Consider the following 18182-nt stretch of genomic DNA (forward strand, 5'->3'; position numbering starts at 1 on the left):
GAATACAGGAAAACTAAAGCCTTGGACAAATTAGACAATTTTAACTAATTGTAATCACGTGGGAGATAAAAGCATGACAGTTTCAATCACTCTTTGTTAAGTCAAATAGATCTTGAGACGTCAGACCTGCTGATTGTATTGATTATTTTACAATTCCACTGATACAAGATCTTAATATGATAAAACGTGAAATCAGAAGAAAAAACAAATGTGAAGAACAATCAACATATCAGATGGTTCTCCCGCTGTTTGTTCTGTTTTGCAGTAAAAACTAAAAACATGGAGACAAAAATAAGCAGAATATACTGTTGCATCTCCTCCACATTCCCCAAAGTGTGCTTTAAAAGTGAGTCCAAAACATTCTGATATAGGTCAAATATCCCAAAATCTCTCAAATGGTTTTCCTCATTTTAGGTTATTGTCACACTGATGTTTGTTTCTATGTTAGTGTCCCAATATGCTTGCTTCTATTTAGTTATTTGATGCTAAAAATGGGGTTACATGTGTTATTATGGTGTCATTTCTAAACTACAGTACAAAAGATATCATAATTGATTCCATGAATCATATTTTCACATAAATATGAATGCTTTTAAAAACAGCAACAAAAGCTTTATTACATATGAATTAACCACCTTGTATTTATTTATTTTTTTGTACATGTACTTTGACCTTTTTATTGTTTGGAGGTCAAACATTAGGAAAGTAGTTTTTTCTTCACTTCAGTAATATCCTGAGTCAACAACTTATTTAGAAAACCTACCACACACACATCACTGTCAGCACTACAAACTCTGAGCTTTTGTACTAAAAGTGTCAACACTGCAAACTCGCAGACTAAAATAACAAGATTGCTGCCCATGACTGTGAATATACATTGGTTATTAGACACTGAGATAGGAAAGATTGACTGAAATTTGTGACCCAAGTGAAATCCTGCTGTTGGTGTATATATAGCCTGAACTAATCCCTCCCACTGTCTCTGAAATGATTGGTTGGGTCATGGGTCTACAAATAATGATTGGTTACATGGTGTTGTTTATCTGCAAGGATAAGAACAGATTTGTAAGTCCAGACAATAGATGGAATTCAAACTAGATTTCTAAACATACACTTTCTACATAACATACGCAGACATGGGTTTATTTAAACAGTAATTTTGTAATAACAAAATTGTAACAGCAACAACAAAACAACTTTCGTTTTTGTGATAGAGTATGTGCAAATAAGAATGTTGAACAATTTAAATGAACTACTTAAGGCTTTATCCAAAATTGCCTCAACAACCCATTTCACTATTCCCAGTAACTGAACAAACAGAGTAATTCACATTCACGGAGCACTTATATTTTCTAGAGGCAATCTATATCAGTTGATTATGGGACTGAATGGGGGTTTGATAATGTTCGCTGTGGTTTCAGACGCCATTGCAAATGATAGTATCCTTAAATATTGCCATATTCCATGGTCCAACCTCAAACTGCCCACTAAATGTGCACTTGCATCACATGCACACATACATAAAGTGCATGAGACACCCAGGTAGCAAAGAATTCTGACCCAGATTTGGCATAAAGCTGGCACAGCAGGCATTCGTTCGGCACTGGCGAAATGTGGGCCAAACATGGGTCGGTTTGGCAGAGGTGGCACTGTCTTTAAGGCACTACGCATTGCATGGGCCGTATGTCAAATGTAGTATGTGGCCCAGATGTTAAAAATTTATATGTGGGCCACGTAAGTGTTTCTTGACCCACATTTAAAATACATAAAAATTGAGTAAAAAAATAGTGCCTTCATAATCCGGGAAATGCCAATTTAATCCAGGAAACAATCAAGATTATTATTTGAATGAATTAATCTATCGTTTCCTTTTGCAAAAGAATTGAATTTAAACTACATTGCATATATTTTATTAACCAAAATATTATTTACCTAATTATATCATTATTGGCAATACAAACCATTACCATTATTTATTGGCCTAAATGTGAATGCTTCATGGGTTTGTCAATTTTGCTGCAGTCGTGACACATCCTAGTCAACAAATTTCCTTTGGCCCAGATCTGGCCCAAATCAACTGCTAAGATGTGGCCCAGATCAGTTAGTGTTTTCTGGCCCAGAACTGGCCAACATCTTTTTTAGACATAACTGAACCAAAGTAGTGACAACTCCACCAAGTTTGAGCTAAGTAATAAATTTTTATGTGGCCCAGATATGCGCCTTTTATTCAAGATTAGTAAGGCTGAGGTCTGTTAAGCCCATATGTGGCCGCAGACAATAACCAAACATGGGCCATATCTGGCGCAGTTCATGCCCAGTTATTGTTTATTAACTTGTCTGAGATTTGGTCCAGGTACGGTCCATGTTTGCTCCTTGTCTGAAAGCGTTGGTCCAGTCATGTACTGCAATTCACTGCAGCATGTGGGCCAAGCAAAAGCTGATTGTGTGGGCCAGAGCTGGGCCAGAGAAATTTTGCTATGTGGGAAGGGTGTCACGTATACAACTTCGCACTGAGGAAAGTTGTAGACAGACTTTTACCAAACAGTCAATGTGACATTATGTCATGAAAATACTGTATGGATTCAGAGTAGGTGAATAGGGTTTCATTTGGGAATTGGGCCCAAATGGGATAAATACACCTACAAATGATACTTCAGATTGATTGAAAACAGTAATGGCTACCGTATAGAAATGCAGTCCATATACAAATCTCCAAAACCTGCCAATTAAAACAGTATTTCAAGATTAAAGATGGACAATTTGTAACACAGATATTGCAGAGGTTCATTCCAAGAGATTTTTAGTCTGATATACCCTTCATCAACTTGGAGCTCTAATTCTGAAGGTTAACCCATTTAACGTAAGATCTCGCTGAACTACTGTATAGATAGCATTACACAACTGTCCCCTACTGACGGAAACCTTGCAATAGGCTAAACAGGAACCCACTAAACTTTTTAGCACACTAGCATTTCTGTAACTAATGTTCAGCACACCTTGAGTGGAATGCTGGACACCTAAGGTGTTAACTTCATAAAGTAGAATGCAACTCAAGAACGTAATAGCAAAGTGCTTTAGGGATGTTTGTGAGAAAGGCCCAATCCCAAATGGTACAATTTTAGTCTCACAAACTTGGGTATAACAATGGCTGCCACAAGTCCACAATACTGTAGAGTGTCCCATTCATCATTTTAACTTTCAGCTCACAACCCATTTTTTTCTGCCACTATGTACCCTTGCTGTTCACATCTGCTAAGACCATGATGATATAGGTTCAAGATCTTCCACGAGACAATCAATAAGAAACTAGGAGCAAGATTGTAGATAACACTTGGAGGAAGACTGCAATTTAAGGTTACTAAGTGAATTTAGGCATAAAAGCAAAGTGCAAAGCATTCTCATTTGTCCCATTAACGTCGCATAGTATCAAGTGTTTAGATCTTAATACTGACATTTAGTAGGGTGGACGAAACCTGCAAAAACATATAAATAATTATATAAATAAATGAGTAAATGAATCCATAAATTCCAGCATAAATTAAATAATAAATAAATATGCAAATAAATAAATAAATAAATAAATGCATATAAAAAAAATCCACAAATTCCTACATAAAAAACATACATATAATTAATTAATTGTGTGGGCAGATAAATAATTAAATAAATTACACGAATGTTGGGAAATAAGAAAATGCTAAACTGATGAATGTAGTGGTGTATTTACTTTTCCTGAGCTCAACATGCTAATGAGAGGGTGTCTGTCAATCATTAGAAGGCCGTCTTTATGCCATCATTGGTTGATTGTTAGAAAAAAATTGCAAAGTAAATATGAAATTACGTTGAAGAATGAAAGAACATTTGAAAGGGCCCCAATATTCCTGTAATTAATTTAATTATTAATCTGCCCACATTATTAACTATTTATATATTTATTCATGCGGAAATTTGTGGATTTTTATATACATTTATTTGCATATTTATTGTTTCATTTATGAAGGAATTTATGGATTTATTTACTCACTTTTTTATATATTTGCTTGTTTATTTATTTATTGTTTTTACAGGTTTCTTCCTCCAAACACCTAGTGGTCTGGATGAATGAAATGCATTCACTAAATTACGTGCTTTAGACTTGAACTTGTTTATCTTAAGCGTCATCTGTTTTTCTCATAGACTGTTAAAGATATGGACGTAGTATCCATGACGTCACCCATAGGTTTCTGAAGAATGCAAAAGAAGCTACAAGTAGGTGTGGCCAACCGTCTCCATTTTGTTTGCACGTCATCGCACCAGCCGGTGGATACCAAACCAGGGCAAAGTGGCGGAGCGTGAGCGGACGTTTTTGTACAGGAGGAAAATGCTAATTACTTCCAAACACCTCAAATATAGTCTTTGTTAGTAAATGCAAGGCTATTTATGAAATCCAGGGATAACACTGTATGACAATGCTTCAGATGACTGTTCCATAGCTTACAGCTAATCAATCTGTCAGATTCTGGAGTGCCTTACAGGTCTAAAGAAAAATATAAATGAAAAATGATCTTAAATAAAACAAATACATTCATAGATAAGGTATAAAAGTATATAATTTCACTCACCTGGAAAATGGAGGCCACGTGAATGGTTTGTAAGCACAATTAAATGCACAGCATGCCATATAATCTGATCATTGTAAGAAATAATTGCAAAAAGCAACTGACTGTGTAAATCAGCCGGAATCAGCTGAGGTAAAGTGATGGCGACCAACGAGACTTAACTGTCACTCAAGTGGCCACGCTGTTAATTATGCAGACTTAATATAACTTAATGTAAATGATACGGATGAGTTCTAAAAAAATTCACCCCCTCACAGTTGTCATGAATAAGTTGTCATATATAAACCAAAATCTTTCTTTGTACCACACTGTTAAAAAAATACAATGTTCAGTTCACAAAAACGTAGCTTAGTCCATAAAAATGTAGTCATTAAATGCACTAATGTGTTCATGTGTGATTGCAATTAAACAGATTTTCACTGCATAAGTAACTATATAATTACATTTAAACAAAGACGATCCAGCATAACATCAGATGCCTTTAGTTCATCTTGGACTTGCACACAGACGCTACTATTCTGCACAATGGTGACACAAAAACCGTTTTACAGTATTTTGCTGTTTTTTTTTTCTTGATTTTGAAAAATACCAGCAGCTGTGGTTGCCAGTAATCTACTGTTTTTAACATTTCACATTCATAAATTCAATTTACAGAATATTTCTGTTAAAAATACATTCCACAGTTGAACACATGTAACCTCTCAAATCCCTGAGCAAAATCCTCACTAGTGTCCTCTCTACAGAGGGTTGAACACTCAGGCAGTGATGAAGTAAATGAGATAATTAAGTGTCTAGTTAAAGGAGGATTGAGAATTATTGATGAACAACTGTTAACAAGCAGAATGACTAAAGGAAAGAAAAACACAAATTACAGCCAAAATCAAAGATAAAATCAGCTGAAAATAAAACTCTAAATAAAATAACAACAAATAAAAATAAAAATAATTACACAATAAAACTTATTTCTCAAGATCTCAGCAGAGGATCATTAAACAACTCCACAAACATCAAGAGCTTTACTCATTACTGACCTTTGACTTTATTTCTGTCATGTGAACAAAAGCTCTTAATGAAATTTCTGTTGTTCATTTGAAGTCAGCATGATGGAGGACAGGATCTGCTTTAGTAGGGCTATTCAACTTCTTTTTTTAAAACTACATTTTGTTTCGGTTGCTATTATTATTTGTGGTAATCACACTATTTTTATAGCATGAAAAGCCAAAAGAAAATATAAGAAAAAGCTTGATGAGATTAACTATAATGTTCAAACCACTCTCACCTGCTTGTTAACTCCTTCAATATCTTGTTAGCTATGTGTGAAAAATTAATAATATGCATTAATGAAACCACTGGAGCTTACGCAATCAATGACTGTTCAACAGGTCTAAATACACCACTCACAATGAGAATGTTTAAACTATGGCAGACCATGAAACATACAGACATCAACATTTAGTCTCTGAATCTCAATAATAGTGACAAACAAAAATTTTAAATCAAATAATAAACAAACCAGAACAATACAAAACAATCTACTGAACTATTACACCCCAAAAACAAAATTAAATAAAGGCAAAGAAATAAATTGTAAGAACATAAAGCTGCATAATTTATTCATGCTGCAATGCATGCTGGGACTTTTGTACGATGCTGGCACCCAGCATGCATTGCAGCATGAATGAATTATGCAGCTTTTTTCTTTTTAGCAACCATGGTTGAGGTTCATATCCTGATTCTTGATGTCTGTGTGTCTTAATGAGCTGCTGGTGCTCTAGGATTTAGTGCATGACACTAAAATTATTAATTTTTATTTTACATTTTTATTATTTCCTTCCTAATTGTTTGATGATCCTCTATGAAAAGCTGCAGTATCATCCTAAACAGCATTAATATAAATATATTTGCAGTTCTTTTTAACAAACTAATTTATTAAATACCAGAAATTTTATCTGTTACATTTAATACACAGTATTTTTTTTTCTCTTTGCCTTTTTTGCGATAACTGATGAGTTTCAGAAACACAGTTATAACAGCCAGAGAAAAAGTAAAGGTTCAAGAGCTCAACTTAAGCAGCTTCTGATCTCCATGATGGTAAGGTCAAATTAAACCTTTTCAATAAAATGTTAACCTCTGTTAATTATCAAATATTTGTAGCAGATATGACAGAACTGAAGTTAAACTGTAATCAGTGAAGCTGCTAATGTTGTTATTTAATGGAGATGTTTAAACCTCTGTTTTAATTCAGTTGGTTTGGTGTGTGGCTGTGTCTCTAGTTTTACTTCTTGTTCGTTTCTTCAGTGATTGTGCTCGTTAACAGCAGGTGTTCATCAGTGTATGAATTCACTATTTTGTGGTCAATATCATTGTCTAGTGGACGAAACTAATTGGCTAATTTAGGGACTAGTGAATGAGGGTGTATAGTGAGATTTCAGACACTCTGCCGACTTTCTTGAAAACAAAGGTTAGATCTGTTACAGTTCTTTTCCGTATTTTGTACAGAAATTAGCCGTCAATCATTTAACAGGTTTTCACTGTAGATTTTACAGACTTTTACTGTTAAAACCACGGACATCTTTTACAGTGCAGGCTGTAAACACCTTTTTTTCTGCTATAAAGTTGGCCATTTTAACAGTGGGGTCAATAGAAACTTGTTCTATTATGGAGTAGGCATGGGCCGGTATAAGATTCTGACGGTATGATGACCTTGAATAAAAATATCACGGTTTAACGGTATGACGGTTTTGTGATTTCTGCTCTAAAATATATTTTTTTTAAATATCTGAGTAAAAAACAAAAACTTTTTTCCCATTTTGAACAGAATATATTTAAATAATTAAGATGAATTATTGACTTCTGCTGTCTTCATTAGTTTCAAAAACACAGATTTCTTTACAATTTAAAACTGCATCTTTGGATATCTTTTCTGCTGGAGATACTGTTGTCCTAAAAATAAATAAAATATTAAATAAATAAAAAATCCTACACATACCTTAGGAATGGTATAGCAGAAAATTTTGGCAGTTTTAAAACCTTGACTTTTCCAAACTGTGGTACACCTCAAAAACCGCTATCGTCCCATTCCTATTATGGAGTGGAGACTAGCGAAACTTCGATGAATTGCAGTTTCTGTTACTTCTGTGTTTGCTTCATGAGGGAGAGCGGGAGGTTGTCGCTTGGTTTTTCTCTATCTTACGGTCCACAAATTTATGAAATGTAGACCCCATCTCATCCCAATTTAATACTGACTCATCCAGGGTCTTAATTTTATGTGAGTCTACTGTATATGATTTTAATGACTTTTCCCAAAGTACTTTTTTTTATGAGTATAACTTTTTAATTAGCAAAAACTCAGAGTGTGCCTTAAATACATCAAAATGGGTGCAGCTTGCCAACAGCTAAAGCTAAACACCTTATAAAAAAGCACAAAGACCGTAAACAGAATCAAATTCTAGTTCATCACGTTGCTATTTTTAATGCACTTTGCAGATGCACGCAGACCTTATTAACCAACAAGAACTAAAACATTGGACATTATGCATTAAACAACACTTCTCCCACACTCCGCTCTCCATTTCTTAAGCAACTTTTCATTCCTTAATTTAATATGAGCTCTAATAAGCCCCTTAATAGTGAATATAAAATTAGCGCATGCAAAGATTTGCTAGTTATATGCTTACGCTAATAGAGCAAATTGAGAGAAATTAATTGTAAAGAAGCGGATGCTAATTAAAAGATAGTGTTGTGGAAGTGAGGACAGGGTTTTCTGTGTGCCACAGCAATATGTCTGTTCTCTCGATACGGACAGAGACGAGGACAAACAAAGGAGGAGAGGCGGGAGAGATGGAACCGGAGAGGAGAGAAATGAAGGATTGATGTAATGGGAAGAGACATCCAGCTCTGACAGTAGCGATAGAGAGAAATGGAGTGTGTGCGGATGTGTGTGTATGATGTGATATTTGACTGCAGTGTTTTGTCAGTTTAAAGCAGGCGTTCACCCCTCGTTCTCTCTGAGATAAAACAAAAGAATCACCTGTCTGTGGAAGACTGCTGACGGCTACCTCCCACAATATGGCACATAAGTCTCTCTTTTTCACACAAACAGGTGAAGATGGCAAAAGATGTCTCCCTTGGGAAGGATGTCCACTACACTACTTTTTTTTCTGCTGACCATAGATTTTCTTATGTTTCACCAAAAACAAATAAAGCTGCAATAAAATATTTTAACTGATTAACTGCAAGTTACTTTAACATATTTTGGAAAACTTTATTTGGTATAACTTCACTCAATCGCATTCCTTCGGCTTACTGCCTGCTTTATCTTGGGTTGCTGGCCACAGCAGAAGGAACTGCCAATTTTTCTAGCATTTTTTATTTTACATTATTTTACTGCATAGCAGATATTCTTCCTTGGTAATACTTGCAGTTGTAATAATAGATAATAATTTTTGGGATAATAGAATGTTGTTTTATTTGTACATTTATATAAAAAAATTATATATATTTAATGAGTAATGTAATATATTAATAACACACACACTTGTCAAAATTTTGATTACAAATTTCAAACATTAGCATTGATTTCTGGTGTTTGAAAATTTATTAAATATGTAATTTAGTATAAATTCTTCTGATTCTGTTGTTTGATTTACTGGCTATTTTTTCTTTATTTAATTGTCTTTTCTTTATCTCAATGTGTTCTTGTCTGTACTTGCGTTCTTGTCTCCTCGTGAAACATCATCAACTGTTGCCAAAGTACTGTTCCAATTCAAAAGGTGCATCCCAAATCGCATACTTAGGCACTATTCTACACCCTTTTGTAGCATAAATGGTGTAAGTAGTGCATTCACACTGAAAACTCTAAAACAAGTGCATTTTAAATACCAGGATGATGCACTTATTCAACCATTAAGATATCAGGCGCACATGTTGGATTACTTTATTTATTTTGTATTGTAAAAGCAAAATTCTCCTACGAGAGTGATTATACTGCCTCCCGATGGTAAATGTGGTTATACCCATGGCAGGTATTATTTGGTCCTTTGATCATTTATTTCACTAATTTGTCAACCGTCAAACATCATCTTGGAAACGATTTGACTTTCCGCTTAGTAAAAAAAAACATTAGTGTTCCATTTGGGACGACACTACATACATATACTATGCTGTTGAGTGTGTAAGTGCAAGCACATAGTGTTTAGTGTGCCATTTAGGACGTGGCTATTTCACATCTTGCCAAGTAAAGATCAAATTCCCAGATGTGTACTTGCTCCGCCCCTTTTTGTTGAGGACGCATCGAGAAGTGACTTATGCAAACTTGTATCCCAGAATGCATTGCAGCCCAACCAGAGGAAGCTAACGGCAGAGGAGAAAAACCACACGATTTTAAAATATTCCTCTGTCGTGTCAGGTTTTAAGAGTTTTTCAGGTGAGAATGTAGGTGTTTTAAATTTGAATTGCCAGTTTATTTATAAAGATGCCGCATATTTGATGACGTGTTTTAATTTATGCAGACTTTGAGCCCCAGCCTGTCAGCGAGAGCGCCATCATCACATTCCCCAGCGAGAGCAGCTTTAAATCGGCTAGACCTGTCCATTGTAGTTAAAACATGATATTTAATACATTTTGTGTATATCTAACGGACAGTTTTTAGTAGTCTATTATTTGTTCTCAGATGTATTTTTTGGCAGTGTTATTTTGTTTCGTTTTATAATCGTTTTTTATAATCCGCCATTTTAATTTTATAATTGTCTTTAATTATGTTGTCTTTGCACTTTGCAAAGACAAACAGTATATAACACTGTTTGTCTTTGCTTGCCAAATTGCTTAACATTATCTTTATTTCCTATTGTTTACATTTTGTACTTTATACTTGTATAATGTCCATTGTAGTTTATTAAATCTGATAATCAGACACAAATGTGTATAATAACCCATTTCACTCTACATTTATGGTTATTTACATTTATATTTTCTTAAATCAAAAATATTTATTCATAACATTAATATAATATTAATTATAAGGCCATGCTTTATATAATTAAATAATTTTATTGTTAATGTACAGTGAAACCAATGAATCCATGGTGAGGTAAGTGACTCTATAAAGTACGCTGCCATTCCATCTGAAGAAGTACCCAGCTTGTGTCCTCGCGTCCTCGAGAGTTCGTTCTTCCAAGTCTAAACTTGATAAGTCTTCCAAGGACGTAAGCCCTAACTTTGTGTACTTGGTATTGAGAAACAGCCATTATGATTTAATTTACAATATTCAGAATATTTTTAAAGAATTATGACCAACCGACCAACAGACAGAGAGACAGAGAGAGAGAGAGAGAGAGAGAGAGAGAGAGAGAGAGAGAGAGAGAGAGAGAGAGAGAGAGAGAGAGAGAGAGAGAGAGAGAGAGAGAGAGACAGACAGACAGACAGACAGACAGACAGACAGACAGACAGACAGACAGACAGACAGACAGACAGACAGATAGATAGATAGATAGATAGATAGATAGATAGATAGATAGATAGATAGATAGATAGATAGATCAATTCTTGAGATTCTGGTATGTGATAAGCGTGTTAAAATGTCATCATTCTATTTATTTGATTCTTTAATATTAAGGTAATCTAAGTTGTAATAGTATTAAAATATGTAACATTCCATTTTAATTAATGATATTAGTTGATGTCATTAATGATGCGTTTTCATGTTACAATTAATTAAAATGTATATCATATTAAATGAAAGAATGATGTTTTTAAAGAATAACATGTTCTGCAAAAAACATACAAAAATAAAATAATGTTTGGATAGTCCTGATTAATGTCATGTTCCCCCTTTACTAGTTTAATATTTTTGCTCAAACCACTACCTGAATTTAGAAATATTTCACTTTATGTCCTTTGACAATGTCCTGAACATGAAGTACGTTCATGCATTGTTATTAACGGGCATCTTTACTCATCCTTCCCAAGCCGATCGAATAGCTTTCAAAGTGACTTTCACACCCATGCACACATTCAAATTAACATATTTAATAGATTTAATTTGTTGCTTAATATACTTAACGTCAGAGTGTTGTGATAAACAGATATTTATCTCATTTGTTTCCTGCTTAGGAGGACAACTGCTGTTCTGTCTCATAAATGAAATTACAGCATCGGTTTTTAATGGGATAACAGTGCAGCGTGATTAGACACCACCACATGCTCGGCAGCTTTGCACCCCTTTCCCAGCACTCCACACTGTGTGGGATTTCTTTTTTGTTGTTGTTGTTTTTTGGCATGAAGAGAGAAATGCTCCGGACACAATTAATGGCTGTTTGTGCTTTTTTATAGTTTGATAAATCATCATGAATTTGTGATTGTTTATTTGATTTCTTTTGAGGGCTTTAGTTCTAATGTATTAAATATGTGATGTTTTTCATGCAAGATTTCAAGATCTGAGAGGATGTTATTACATTAATGTGCAAACCAGCTGAGATGGAACAAACTGAAAACTGAAAAGGCATGTGAGTGCCTACAGGACAATAAAGCCCAACTACAGTATGATTCCTTATGAAATTAACTTATGTTCGCATTTGAATGCACACCCTAACATGTGATAATGTGAACAAAAGCACTAGACAGAGGCAGACTATAAAGATTCATCCTTGTCCAGTGTATGTGCTTTTTCATTCCAATAGTTATGGTAAAAAGCATACATTTTGGTTATTTCCTCACACATGTATTCATCAGTGTACGCACCTATTGATTGTTATCTTCAATAGTTTGTTGTTGTTCCCAGTGCTTCTTACAGACTTCTGAAATTGTCAAATGTATCAATAAAACACCAAAAATTACCCAACCCCCCTTTCTTTAGTTTCAATGTCACTAACAATCGCAACTGTTACCCTTAAGTAAGTTTATTTATAAACTATTTTCAAGAGGATCACATGCTTATGATTGCTTACGGCTGGTCCCGCATTATCCAATTTATGATTCACCAATCAGACAATTCCCAAATCTCCATAAATAACCTAAGTTCCATACCATAGTCATCTTCGTTCTGAAGAATCCCCCCTTCCTTCTCTACTCCTCCTCCTTTCCTAGATGGGCGACACGGCAGCCCAAAGGTTAGGACTGTTGCCCACAGCAAGAACATCACTGGTTCTAGTCCTTACCAAGCTAGTAGACGTTTCTGTGCGGAGTTCACATGTTCTCCTTGAGTTTGTGTGGGTTTTCCCCAGTTTCCTCCCACCATTTAAAAACATGCAATTTAAGTTAATTAAGTAATTCACATTGGCACTATAGACATGCTCCTAGTAAGTAGTTATATCTTCATAACAATCACTAATTGCTCACGAGCTTCAAACGGCAGGGGAGTTCTAGAGATCTACCTGAGCTCAAACTCTCCTCTCACCCTGCAGACGGAAGGGAGCCCTGGGATTGAGGATCTTATGGGCTCAAGGCTGTCTCCTGGGACAGCATGACAAACACAGTTTATAATCAATCATCAGCTAAGTGTAAACTCTTGAAAGGGTTAGTACATCCAAAAAAATATATATAGTTTTTTGTTTACTAAATGCATTAGGCGTATGACTTTCTTCTTTCAGTCAAATCTGGTTCAAGTTACTTTAAAATTTATATTGGGCTTTTCTAGCTCTATAATGGCAATATCATACTCTGTTTTTTTATTTTAAAACAGTCTAAACAAGTACAAAAAACATCCATCCTCAATAAAAGGTGCTTCACACCATTGTGAGGGTGAATAAAGGTCTCTTTTGTCAAATTGATGCAGTTTTACACAAAAAAAATGATATTTAACACTTAAACAATTTTGTCTAACGTCGTTTATAAAATTTTAAATTTTTTGCCTACAAAAAAAAAAAAACAGGTTTAGACCATTGAAGAAAAAAAAGTCTGTGATTGGATTTGACTGAAACAGGAAAGTCAGAAAATGCCTTGAGGGTAAGTGAATAATGGCTAATTTAAATTTTTATTCAGCCAACCCTTTAAATTATGGAATGTCACTTTAAAGGTGTTGGTTAGCCAAAATTATGCATAAATTGTCATGCATAATGAATACGTATTATATTTGTTCAGTGCGAGATGTGAATTTTACTATTATGATGTGAATATGAACTATTTTTCCCCAAGCTTGAATCATTTTTACTTTGTTCACAAGGTGTCAACATCGAGACAGCAAACTACTGAAGACAGCAAAAGCAACAGAAGCCCACAATGTGATCCCACAACTAAGCCCACAACTAAGAGATATCCACAACTCTACCTTAAATATGTATAGGGATATTTTATTGCTCAAAACATTTGGCAAGAAAAAACACAAACAATTGACTCCTTTTCATTCAAAGCATTTTTTTTTTCATTTCGATTGTCAGAAGCACAAAAAAAAAACATTCCATACCACTTTTTTGGCATTGTTTTGTAAGAGTACCAAGCTCAACAGTACGGTAAAGGGTGGAGCCTCTGAAAGCTGTTGGTTTACAGACAATCGTCACTTGTGCGCACAACTAGCCAGGGGAACAACAACACAGGAAGTACACCGTAAAAATACAATGATGGTGTACAGCAATGAATAATCCTCAAACATGCTAGTGGTCTACTTGTGACAAACAGCCACATGCCAAGAAGCATCAACAGGATCTATGTTCTCCATTGTTGCTTACAAGGTCATTTACATGTACTTACAAGCACACTGTAAGTAATAATTACAATTGTAATGTAAAAATACAGCACAATTAAAAATAATTATTTACAGTGTGCTTGTAAAGTTACAGCTTTGCTGGCAATCAAATTTGTCAGTAAGTTACTGTATATTTTACAGTAAATCTTTTACAGTTCATATAAAAAAAACACATACTGTGCTAATTAAGTAATTCACATTGTGCACACTGTACATATTACTAACAACAGAAGAATACTTGGGGCTAAACAAAGTTTTGTTCACCCGTAGATTGTCCTTTGCTCTTGTAAGACCCTTCGCTCACACACATGCCTGCTGATTAAACAAAAAAAAAACTCCCTGTGTTAAGTCTATCATTTCCGTCAAGGTCGCAACTCAAGGGCACTATCGGTTGACAGCCTGCATATAGAAGAGAACAACTGGCAGCAAATACAATTTCCTGGAGACAAAGAGAGTGAGAAAATAAATGAGGGAGAAGAAAACACAAGGTAAAGACGCAACAGAACGACATCAGCAGTGAAGGGAGTAATCATCACTGTGGGGTGACAAAACGGGTTTGTCTGCTGACACTCCGCTTTAAAATTTTGATGAGTACAGTGAGCTTTTAGCTGCTGTGTCTTCATTACTTAAAAGCTTGTCTGTATAAAACAGAGAGATCAAGCGAACATCCACCTGCTAAAAAGAAGTTACAAAACAAGTGCACACTCGTACTCTAAAACAAAGCCATTAGTGCTATTATTATGCTTGAATGTGCTGAAAATAAGCTCTGTCTACAGCAAAACGCTAAGACTGTATTTATAAGCACAGCCTACATAAAAATGTGTGAAAAAGAAACGGATTGTTTGCAGCATTTCCAATTAAATCACGATAGGAAAGCTAGTGTCTTACAAGAGCTTTCTCCCAGTAACTATAAGGTTTTATATGAAAATATAGTCCAATGTTTGTTTATGCTGGTATCAAACACCTACTGTAGTTCAAAACCATCTTAAAGATATTGGTCACACTTTATTTTGATGGTCCATTTGTTGAATTTAAGTTACATTGCAGCTAATTCTCATTAGATTATAAGTAGACTGTTAGGTTGGGGTTGGGGTTGGGGTTAGGGTTAGGGTTAGTGTTAGTGTAAGTTGACATGTACTTGCAAAGTTTCTTATAGTCAGTTAAATGTCTGTTGAAGAAGCAGTATCAACATATATATTGAGCACACAGTCTACTTATACTCAAATGGACAGTCAAAATAAAGTGTTACCAACATATTTAGAATGATGTATCTGATACAAAATATATATTTATTTATTAAATATGTTTAATTTTTTTCTCAAACGTCTAATTGACACTTATTTATTAATTTCATTTATTATTAAAAAATTTTCATCTTTTGATAGTTGATAGTTTTTGATAGTTCATTTAATGAAAGTCATGTAGTAGTCAAAACTGTTTGGTCATAAACAAAGCAAAACATCCAGTTTTGGAACAATATGAACAATATGAGATGAGAAAATGTCCTGTTTTATTATCATCTACTTTAAAAAGTTGAAAAAAATGTCACAAATGTGGATATCTGGCTAAAACTGTTGTATATTTTAACTAAACTTGCAGTTTTATGCTTTGTTTCATAATCATTTCATTGCTAACATTTTGCTAAAGTATTTAAAATGAATAAAGTGCTTGTTCTGTTGTGACAGTGAGTTCTTTTTTTTTTTGTAATTCAGTTATTATTTTTAAAAATGAAAATATACCATTTTTACAATCAGATAGAAAAATACTTTTAACAGCTGTTACCCCTTTTACATCCCTCATCCCTCTACCCTGTTAAATGCACATCAGGAAACACAGGATAACCGAAGCTTAGACCAAGCAAGTAAATAAATTACATTCAATTGAACTTTCACATTATCATATGAGGGTGAAGTGTCCAAGATTTCTCTGATGTCACATACAGTTGGAGTGTCACAATTATTAGCTTTTTTTTTCTTTTTTAAATATTTGCCAAATTACGTTTAACAGAGCAAGGAAATTTTCACAGTATGTCTGATAATATTTTTTCTTCTGGAGAAAGTTATTTGTTTTATTTCGGCTAGAATAAAACAGCTTTTAATTTTTTAAACAATTTTTAGGTCAATATTATTAGCTCCTTTAAGGTATATTTTTTCTCAATAGTCTACAGAACAAACCATCATTATACAATAACTTGCCTAATTACCCTAACCTGCCTAGTTAACGTAATTAAGCTAGTTAAGCCTTGAAATGTCACTTTAAGCTGTATAGAAGTGTCTTAAAAATATCTAATAAATTATTATTTACTGTCATCAATGGCAAAGAGAAAATAAATCAGTTATTAGAAATGAGTTATTAAAACTGTTATTGTCAGAAATGTGTTAAAAAATATTCTCTTCGTTAAACAGAAATTGGGGAAAAAATAAACAGGGGGGCTGTATTTTTCACACTGTCAAAATGTCCAGTTTAGCATGGTTGATCCATGCTGATGACAGTTATTTCATCAGCATTTCATGACTAGGTATTTCCAATAGTGAATTCAACCAGTGCTTAACAGAGAGATCATGAGGGGGTTTCCACCTCTGTACCAACATTTTTTAAAGCAGTTGAAACAGCTAACCAAAATTTACAGAGCTTTACATTTAAGGGAAATTCATTCAACAATAACAATACAGGATCTTTGGGGAAACAAAGTTTTGTAACTTTAAATAAAATGTCCAGCACAAAATCCCAAAGTACATGTAAAAAGGTATCTGGACACTCTGGTTCACAGAACTTACAATAAGGATGTGGGGATAAACCTATGATATGTCGTATACGTGTAGTAAAATATGCCCCCACAGTGACTTTTTACCACTAATAAAACCTCATTGAAATCACTGACAAATAAATATGTAAATAATCAAATATAAACATGCATAAAACAGCTTTATATAAGAATTTTTATGCGTGATTCAATATTTAATTCATATTCAGGTATTGTGTATAATTGACTCACTATTTATAGTTAATTCTCATTTCAGATACTCTTAAAAACCTGTAAATGCTCATTTTACTCATGTCTTTCATTTCTACCCAATTCATTAATCATATTTTTATCATCCATTAATTTCTCCGTGTGACTATATGCGACATCCCATTTTTCTCACAGTTCCCCCAAGAGCATTTCATTACTGCTATCAAATGCTCTCAACAAGAATTCAATTCCTTTTTCTCATCCCCACAGTTTTACGATTTCTCTGTTGTTTAGTCCAGGGTTTGACCTGCAGTGTACAGCATCAGCGTGAACCTCACATTACTGATTACTATTCTTAAAAACAGTATGTTCATCCTAAATCCGAAAACCAGGAAAACAATTCTTACACTCGTTTTATGCAGCTGTCCAAAACAATTAGAAAAATGGATTACAACTTCACAGTTTCACAGGTCTGCGCTTTCAATACTCTTTCCTTTGGCGTAAAGTGAAATTCTTGGTCCATGCATTACAGTACATCTTATTCAACATCTAACAAAAAAATGTAGTTGCTTTTTAATGTATACACACACAAAAATGTGCAGAGTTCACAGGCTTGTTTCTCAAGATGGTCCTCCAGATCTGCTGGATGAACAGAGGATGATCGTACCCTCCAGATGGTGCTGGATTTTCACACTGGACTCATTAGACATTTAATCATCTCTGGTCCGCAGAGCCATGAACCCTAAAGGGACAAGGCTGTCCAATGTCCAACGGCCATCTGACCTCACAGCCTGGCCACTGATGAGCCAAACAGATAGAGAACAGACAGCCGGGAAGAGCCTGTCCTTTTGGAAATGGACCGTGCTGTAAAATATTCCCCAGCATTTTAGCATCTGATTTGTGATACAGAAAGCTTTGCATGAGCACAATGGATTTACAGCCAGATTTCTACGAC

Source organism: Danio aesculapii, chromosome 16 (genome assembly GCF_903798145.1).
Source record: "Danio aesculapii chromosome 16, fDanAes4.1, whole genome shotgun sequence".
In the NCBI taxonomy this organism is placed as follows: domain Eukaryota; kingdom Metazoa; phylum Chordata; class Actinopteri; order Cypriniformes; family Danionidae; genus Danio; species Danio aesculapii.